This window comes from Triticum urartu, chromosome 3A (genome assembly GCF_056163025.1).
Source record: "Triticum urartu cultivar PI428250 chromosome 3A, HENAU_Tu73, whole genome shotgun sequence".
Taxonomy (NCBI): Eukaryota; Viridiplantae; Streptophyta; class Magnoliopsida; order Poales; family Poaceae; genus Triticum; species Triticum urartu.
In genome coordinates, this window is record NC_141875.1 from 6,292,475 (window position 1) to 6,302,388 (window position 9,914).

Here is a 9,914-nt window from a genome sequence, read left to right on the forward strand (position 1 = left end):
TCCTACAAAAACAAACTCATTTTGGATGGTGCACAAGAGAAAAAAAGAGAACTTCAGAGATTGGCTGTTACTTGATTAGTAAGAGAGAATAGTTAGTGGAAGACATAAGATGCATTGAAACATTCAAAGGTTTTTTTTTCCTGGTAGGTCCGGCCTCATGTTTGGTTTCCTCCAAAACTTGTAGAAAAACTCCTAACATGTGGAATCATTTGTTGTGATTGTATGATTCAAATTGTAGGTATATGCATATTTTCTTACGCACTACCTAGAAATCGAAGGGCAAAAGAGAAAGGAAAACGCAAGAATTTGATGCAGTCTTATGATTTAAAGGGGGTGAAATGATGCTAGATTGTGAAAAACAACTTAAGATTCTATCAAAGAGAATGCAGTGGATAATAATATATTCCCATAGAATCTAGTGCAAATGAATCATAAAGATAAATTACTATGGTTTATACTCCTGCGAAGAAAAAAATGCTAGAAGTATCATGTATGTTCTCATAGGTCCAACACCACGAAAAAACAAGAAATGATGTATATCATGGTGAATTCATGAACATCAATGTCTACACTGCAAAAAAATAGTTTTTTTAAAAGATAGGTCCTTTCTAGAAAAGATCCATTCAAAATGGATCATTGAAACCCTAAATAGTACTACAATCTAAAAGCGGAGTACACTAATTATCAGTACATCGCCAAAATCTTTACAATTTTTCCCTACAGGGCCATTAATTACGGAGACATTGATCAACCCTAAATCGAAAACCAGAAAGTTGATCTATTGGCCTAACTAAACAGAGCAAAAATCACACACACCTCAACTTTTTCGAAAAACTGACGCAAAGGGCTCGCAGAATACTATCAGAAGCACGAAACAAATGAAGCCCTAAATATCTTGATAATCGTACGTGGTCCATAGAAATGAGGGCCAAAACTTGCCGAAGTCAGAAGTGAGGCCTCCTGGTTGTCGATGCTTAGACACCATGGTATTCTTCGTCGTAGTGATCGTCGACGATCTTGGCCATCGTCAATCAGCCGTCCCACTTAATCCTCTGTCCCAATTGCCACTTTAAACGACGACGTTGGAGAGGACAGGTGCAGTGAGTTGGAAAACGAGGTAGCGACATGTACATATAGAATTTTTCTTTTTCGTTTGTTAGAAAAGTATCATGTAACAAGCCAGTTTAGCCCACGCCGCGTTCTCACATTAACAAGCTTATAAATGTCAATCTATATGGTATTTTTCATATATTCTTATTTAGTGTTGTAGATACAGAATGATTTCTCTATTAAATTGATTAAATGGAATAATTAAAAGCAAGTTTCAAATAATAATAATTAAAAGCAAATATATTATGCAATTAATATCCGTCTCTATGGGCGCTGCTACCAGTTTTTGCCTGGCAGTCAACGATATATAAGTACGGCAAAGTGCACAATGCCGTCCGGCACAAGAGCCAACGATGGCATCCTCCTCCATTGCGGTCGCGACTGCTCTGATCCTCTGCATCCTCGTCGCCCACGCATTTCTTGCTGCGGCCAATTCCAGCTGGCTTGATGCCAAAGCGACATGGTACGGCGCGCCCCATGGTATCAGGTACGATACGACCCACCTTACGCTATCATTAGTCCGTTTACTACACACCTGCAAGCAATTATGTTATTCCCTCTAATCTATATTAATTATCGCTGATTTGATACAATTTTATACTGAATCGGCAAAATTTAATATAGATTGGAGGGAGTACCACTATAATCTATTTATTTTTACAAACCAATTTGTTACCAACACATTGTTTTTTAGCCATTATTATTCGCATGCATGCATTCAGAAATATTCATATAGGATATAGATGTGTTTCATGTGCAGCCTGTAATGTCGTGCACATGATATATTGTTTCCTTTATCATCGGTATGTTACTTGCCCGAAATTCGATCGTGGTATCTCAATACCTAGTTCAATCTCGTTACTCAGTGGCGGAGCTAGCATTTGACATCAAGGTGGTCCGACCCTCCAAAAAAATTACAATAAATATGACATGTGGGCGTTCTAACTAGTTACCAATATCAGATAGAAATAGATCAATATGGTCTTACAAACACACTAAAATTCTCAATTAAGTATAAGTTTTGCATAAAGAAGCATACATAGTACATACTATCACTAGTAGAAAACCGGGCTATGGTCCAGGCCGGCTCAGCCCATTAGTCCCGGTTCAGTGTAGAACCGCGACTAATGTGGGCATTGGTCCCGGTTCGTGAGCCCAGGGGGCCGGCCGGGCCACGTGGGCCATTGGTCCCGGTTCGTCTGGACCTTTTGGTCCCGGTTGGTGGGACGAACCGGGACCAATGGGCCTCGCTCCTGGCCCACCACCATTGGTCCCGGTTGGTGGCCTGAACCGGGACCAAAGGCTCCCCTTTAGTCCCGGTTCTTGCCACAAACCGGGACCAATGAGGTGCCTATATATACCCTCGCCCGCGAGCAGAGCACTCCAGTGCTCTGTTTTTCTCTGGCCGGCGAGGGGAGGGGTTTGTGGTGCTCTAGCTCACCTCCTATGCACATGAGGTGTTCGATGGAATGCCCGAGCCACACTACTTAAACTTTCTCCTCTCGAAACTCGACCTCCAAGCTCCATTTTCCTCGAGATTTGTCTAGATTTAGCGGTCCGTCACGCCCCGTCCCCGTCTTCACCGCCGTCGATCACCCGCGCTGATCTCATCACCGACACCACCGTGGTGAGCCTCTTGTTCTTATCTTCTTTCTGAAAGGAAAAATATTCTTACTTGTCTGTTTAGATAGATACTTGTATCATTTTCTTACATTTATTATTGCATCTTATATAGTGCGATGGTTTTGGTATCCGCCCCCGTCGGCCCTCGTCCTGTCTATGATTCGGATTTGGTATGTATATTATCTTCATAACTATTGGTTCATTTATTGTTTATGAAAATTATGCCGACCAACGTGACATAGATTTTATTTATCTAGGATATATGTGAATCGGAAATGCCAACCGACCCTATTGTCGAGAGGTTAAATTTAGTTGAAGAAGAAAACAATTTGTTGAAGGAAAAAATAAAAAAATTAAGGAGGAGAAGATGATATTGGAGTTGCATGTTGCGGATGTCGTCGATGATCACAAGATCAAGATGGATGCAATGCGCTTGAAGATTAGAAAGATTAGAAAATATGCCATTCATACCGAGGCTTGGTATCATTATGCCGTTGGATCAATTGTTACCTTGGTTGCGATTATGATCGCATTTGTTTTCGCATTGAAATGTTTTACATAGTTTCAATGTATGGTTTAATTAATTAGATGCTCTGGAGAGCTATATGTTGTTAGATGAGAACTATGTATGCACTTTGGTTTTAATGTGATGATGAACTTCTATTAATTTGGACACTTAATTATATATAATGCACGCAGATGAACCGGCAATGGATGTACGGTCACAGACACACCCGCGAGTACATTAAGGGCGTGCATGAGTTTCTCGATGCGGCTGAGGCAAACAAGCAGAATGGTTTTATGTGTTGTCCATGCACTGAATGTGGGAATACGAGGTCTTACTCTAACCGGAAAATCCTTCACTCCCACCTGCTTTACAAGGGTTTCATGCCACACTATAATGTTTGGACGAGGCACGGAGAAATAGGGGTTATGATGGAAGACGGCGAAGAAGAAGAGTACGATGACAACTATGTGCCCCCTGAATACGGTGATGCTGCAACGGGGGGAGCTGGTGAAGATCAAGAGGAACCAGACGATGTGCCCAATGATGCTGCCACGGGTGAAGCTGCTGAAGATCAAGAGGAACCAGACGATGTGCCCGATGATGATGATCTCCGCCGGGTCATTGTCGATGCAAGGACGCAATGCATTAGTCAAAAGGAGAAGCTGAAGTTCGATCGCATGTTAGAGGATCACAAAAAAGGGTTATACCCCAATTGCAAAGATGGCAACACAAAGCTCGGTACCGTACTGGAATTGCTGCAGTGGAAGGCAGAGAATGCTGTGGCTGACAAAGGATTTGAGAAGCTACTGAAAATATTGAAGAAGAAGCTTCCAAACGATAACGAATTGCCCGACAGTACATACGCAGCAAAGAAGGTCGTATGCCCTCTAGGATTGGAGGTGGAGAAGATACATGCATGCCCTAATGACTGCATCCTCTACCGCGGTGCATACAAGGATCTGAACGCATGCCCGGTATGCGGTGCGTTGCGGTATAAGATCAGACGAAATGACCCTGGTGATGTTGACGGCGAGCCCCTCAGGAAGAGGGTTCCTGCGAAGGTGATGTGGTATGCTCCTATAATACCACGGTTGAAACGTCTGTTTAGAAACGAAGAGCATGCCAAGTTGATGCGATGGCACAGTGAGAACCGAAAGAAAGATGGGAAGTTGAGAGCACCCGCTGACGGGTCGCAGTGGAGAAAAATCGAGAGAAAGTACTGGGATGAGTTTGCAAAGGACCCAAGGAATGTATGGTTTGCTTTAAGCGCGGATGGCATTAATCCTTTCGGGGAGCAGAGCAGCAATCACAGCACCTGGCCCGTGACTCTATGTATGTATAACCTTCCTCCTTGGATGTGCATGAAGCGGAAGTTCATTATGATGCCAGTTCTCATCCAAGGCCCTAAGCAACCCGGCAACAAAATTGATGTGTACCTAAGGCCATTAGTTGAAGAACTTTTACAGCTGTGGAATGGAAACGGTGTACGTACGTGGGATGAGCACAGACAGGAGGAATTTAACCTTAAGGCGTTGCTGTTCGTGACCATCAACGATTGGCCCGCTCTCAGTAACCTTTCAGGACAGACAAACAAAGGATACCACACATGCACGCACTGTTTAGATGACACTGAAAGTATATACCTGGACAAATGCAGGAAGAATGTGTACCTGGGCCATCGTCGATTTCTTCCGACCAACCATCAATGTCGAAAGAAAGGCAAGCATTTCAAAGGCGAGGCAGATCACCGAAAGAAGCCCGCCATGCGCACCGGTGTTCACGTGCTTGCTATGGTCAATGATTTACACTACGTAATCTTTGGAAAGGGTCCCGGTGGACTAGCTGTTCCGAATGACGCTGAGGGACACGCACCCATGTGGAAGAAGAAATCTATATTTTGGGACCTACCCTACTGGAAAGACCTAGAGGTCCGCTCCTCAATCGACGTGATGCACGTGACGAAGAACCTTTGCGTGAACCTGCTAGGCTTCTTGGGCGTGTATGGGAAGACAAAAGATACACCCGAGGCACGAGAGGACCTGCAACGTTTGCACGAAAAAGACGGCATGCCTCCGAAGCAGTATAAAGGTCCTGCCAGCTACGCTCTTACGAAAGAAGAGAAAGAAATCTTCTTTGAATGCCTGCTTAGTATGAAGGTCACGACTGGCTTCTCGTCGAATATAAAGGGAATAATAAATATGCCAGAGAAAAAGTTTCAGAACCTAAAGTCTCATGACTGCCACGTGATTATGACACAACTGCTTCCGGTTGCATTGAGGGGGCTTCTACCGGAAAACGTTCGATTAGCCACTGTGAAGCTATGTGCATTCCTCAATGGAATCTCTCAGAAGGTGATCGATCCAGAAATCGTACCAAGGCTAAGGAGTGATGTGGCGCAATGTCTTGTCAGTTTCGAGCTGGTGTTCCCACCATCCTTCTTCAATATCATGACGCACGTCCTAGTTCATCTAGTCGACGAGATTGTCATCCTGGGGGCCGTATTTCTACACAACATGTTCCCTTTTAAGAGGTTCATGGGAGTCCTAAAGAAATATGTCCGTAACCGCGCTAGGCCAGAAGGAAGCATCTCCATGGGCCATCAAACAGAGGATGTTATCGGGTTTTGTGTTGACTTCATTCCTGGCCTTAACAAGATAGGCCATCAAACAGAAAGTTTATAATTTTTGTGACCTAAAAGCAAAAAGAAATCACTAAAAAACTGTAAGTATTTAGTTTTAAGTAGAAATAAAAAAATAAAAAACCAAAAAATATAGAAATAAAAAAGAAAAAACCAAAAAAATGCCACCTACTGGGCCTCCACGGCCTGAATACGACTAGAAACCCTACATGGGCCAGGATTCAGGCCCGCAGCAGGCCCAGTAGGCCCACAGGCATTGCAGTGACAGATTAGGCCCGAAAGCCTGCAGTTGAGAGGAGCTCGGGAGGGTGGGCGCAGCAGCGCTTATAAACCACTCCCGAGCCCTCTCAACTAGCGAGGTGGGACTAAACTTTTGGCGCGGGGCAGCACAAGGGTATTGGTCCCGGTTGGTGCCACCAACCGGGACTAAAGGTGGCATTGGTCCCGGTTGGTGGCACCAGCCGTGACCATTGCCCCCCTTTAGTCCCGGTTGGTGCCACCAACCGGGACCAATGGGCTTCGCTTCCCGCCCTTTGGGCTGCCGAAAAGAGGCCATTGGTCTCGGTTCGTGGCACCAACCGGGACTAATGCCCACCTTTAGTCCCGGTTGCTGCCACGAACCGAGACTAAAGCCTCTTCTATATAAGGCCACACTTTGGAAATTTTCATTCTCATCTTGCAGTTGCCGCCCCTGACGCCGCCAGGCTGCCCCGACGCTGCCCGCCCCCATCGTCGCCGTCGCCCGCGACGCGCTCCGCCCCGGCCCGCCCCCGTCGCCGTCGCCCTCGTCCCTGCCCCCACGCGCACCGCCCCGTCCCGCCCTCGCCGTCGCCCGCGCCGGCCCCTTGCCCGACGCCCGCCGCCCCGGCTACCGTCCCCGTCACCGCGTGCCGCCCCGAGCCCGCCGTCCTCGTCGCCGGACTCCAGCCGTCGCCGCCCCCCTCAAAGTGAGCCCCCCTCTCGAGTGCCACTCTTGCGCCGCCCGAGCGCCCTTGCTCCGCCCCTGCTCCATGGTCGCCGCCGCCCGAGCGCCCCGGCTCCGCCCCTGCGCCCTTGCTCCGCCCCTGCTCCGCCGGCCCCGAGCGCCCAAGGAGAAGTAGAGGAGAGAAGAAGTGGAGCAGCAGCAACGCGCTGTCCACTTTTCTGAATTTTTTGGAACAGGAGGAATTTTTTTGTCCATATAGAAGGTGTTTGATGAAATACTAGATGGCTTTGGGCATTTTTGGAATTTTTTAAAAAAAATTGTGGTGAGGTACTGATGCAAGACAAAGGCGATGGCAAAATTTCAGAATTTTTGGAGAGGTTTAGAATAGGTTTTCAACAAGTTATTTGAATCCGATTCAAATTTCATTTGAATGAAATTTGAAAATTTTGAACTATGGATCAGAATATGCTAAATATGTCAAAAATGTTTTTTATATGATGTTTTTTTTCATATATGTATTCATTTTTTTATTTAGGTTGTTAATTAGTAGATATCGATTTTAGGTTAGTGTAGAGGAAAAAGTAAAATAAGGAAAAGGAAGAAAAGAGGAAGAAGGAAGAAGAAGAAGAAGAAAAGGAAGGAGTTTGGAAAGGAAAATAAGAAGAGGAAGGCTTCTTTTTTTTTCTTCGATCTTCTCCTCTATTTTGTTCATGTATATATGCTAAAGAAAACGAGGGGGTGATAGATGATGATGAGGGGTCGAGAGTGGGACGAGAGGTCGAGAGGTGTCGAGGGGAGAAAAAATATGTTATCAGGGACGAGGGTCATCGAGGGGTCGAGAGAGGGATGAGGGGTCGAGAGAACTAAATAAGAAGAAGAAGAGGAGAGGAAGAAGAGGAGAAATAAATAAGAAGAAGAAAAAAGAAGGGGAAGAAGAGGGAGAAGAAGAGGAGAGGAAGAAGAGGAAGTCTTCTCCTCTATTCTTTCTTTTCTTCTTTTTTCTTCTTCTTCTTCTTCCTCTTTATTTTATCGGGAACGAGGGTCGTCGAGAGGTCGAGGAGCGGTAGAGGAGAAACCCTAAATAGAAAGTATCGTCGGTGTGAGATACATGTACCGTCGGTGTCGGACACTACACCCACATCCCACAAGTGGCGCGGGCTTCGACACCCACGTCACTTGTGGGACGTGGATGTAGTGTCCGACATCGAAGGCCACATGTATCTCACACCCACGATACTTGCTAGCTATTTAGGGTTTCCTCTACCGAAAAGAAGAGGAGAAATAAATAAGAAGAAGAAAAAAGAAGAAAAAGAAGAGGAGAAGAAGAAAGGAATAGTGGAGAAGAAGAGAAAATAGAATATATATTCTATTTTCTCTTCTTCTCCACTATTCCTTTCTTCTTCTCCTCTTTTTTTCTTCTTTTCTTCTTCTTCTTCTTCTTCTTCTTCTTCTTCTTCTTATTAGCCGGAAGTAGAGAGAGGTTTCCTAGTGTCAAAGTATTGAAGAAATCCATGCCTTCATCATTAGCTGGAAGTAACCAGGGCATGTTGGTACGAAGTTCTGCAAAGTTATTCTGGAATGGAGTCCCGGATAGAATAATCCGCTTTTTGGTACGAATTCAGCAAAGGCCTTCCAAATAGCGATATTCGGAAGGCTCTTGCTGAACTTTGTACCAAAAAGCGAATTATCCTATCTGGGACTCCGTTCCAGAACAACTTTGAAGAGCTTCGTACCATCATGCACATGTTACTTTCGCCTAATGATGAAGACATGGTTTTGTTGAATCCTTTGACACTAGGCAACCTCCCGACCCCTCGGCGATCCTCTCGAACATGATGTAGTGTCGTCATTGTCGATATATACCCCCTCCCGATAGCTTACTATGATTAGGTAGCTAGTTCTACGTTTGGCACTAATATATCCATCTGTCATGTTTGAATAATAATTGCCATGTTGTAAATATTTGTAGCAACTATGGACACCGCCCTAGACGAAGCAACAAAAGAAGCGTTGTTGAGGGACATAATCGCAGAAGGAAGTGATGCCATCTCGTTGTTTCTCAACGAAACCGATGGTCTGGAAGGAGAGGGTGAACAAGCTGGCTACGGTGACCTAGTGCCGGTGCAAGAAGAAGAACATGAGGACGGCTCCGGTGACCCAATGCCGGTGCAAGAAGGAGACCGTGATGACGGCTCCGGTGACCGAACCGAGTCCGGCCAGGTATATATATATTAGTTAAGCCTATGCTGACTAGCTGATTGATGCATTCATTGTTTTGGTATGTACACATATTAATTAAGTCTTTGTTCTTTTTTCTAGCCCTCCGAATCGAGCACAACTTCGGTAAAGAGACGAGGCCTGAAGAAAAAATTGAGCTCGGATGAAAATTTGAGATCATAGCAATCGCGCCCGACGGCCAACCTATTGAACCCCTCCGGACAAAGAGCGCATTTGTTGCTCAGTGTGGGGTTCTGGTTAGGGACAAGATCCCGATAAGCATCCAGCAATGGTTTAAGCCAGCTACAGAAGACCCTGAGGTGTCTTACGTCAATGATATGCAGAAAAATGATCTTTGGACTGAGCTGAAGTCAAATTTCACCCTACCGCCTGAGGAAAATCCAGAGAACCCAGTTAAAGAGAAATTAATCAAGTCTTTTGCTCTGAAGAGGATGGCAGAACTATTCAGGAGGTGGAAGAAAGAGCTGAATAAGTTTGTCGAAAATAATGAGACACCAGAATTCAAGGGCAGATATGAGAAGATCAGAGATCACTGGCCCGCATTTGTGGCCCACAAGACATCAGAAAAGAGTAAGAAGATGTCGGCGACAAACAAGCAAAATGCTGCGAAGAAGAAGCTTCACCATCGCACGGGGTCAGGTGGCTACCTCGTAGCCCGGCCTAAGTGGTCCAAGAGTGAGAATGATCTGGTTCATAAAGGGATCGAACCAGAGACAATTAACTGGCCAGACCGTTGCCGGACTTGGTTCTTCGGGGCTGGCGGAACCCTGGACCCTGAAACAGGGAAGTGCATTTGGACGAACGATCAAATGGACATACCAGTCAGTAAGCTTAAGCAGTATATCGAAGCAGCGCAGCAAGGGACGTTCTTT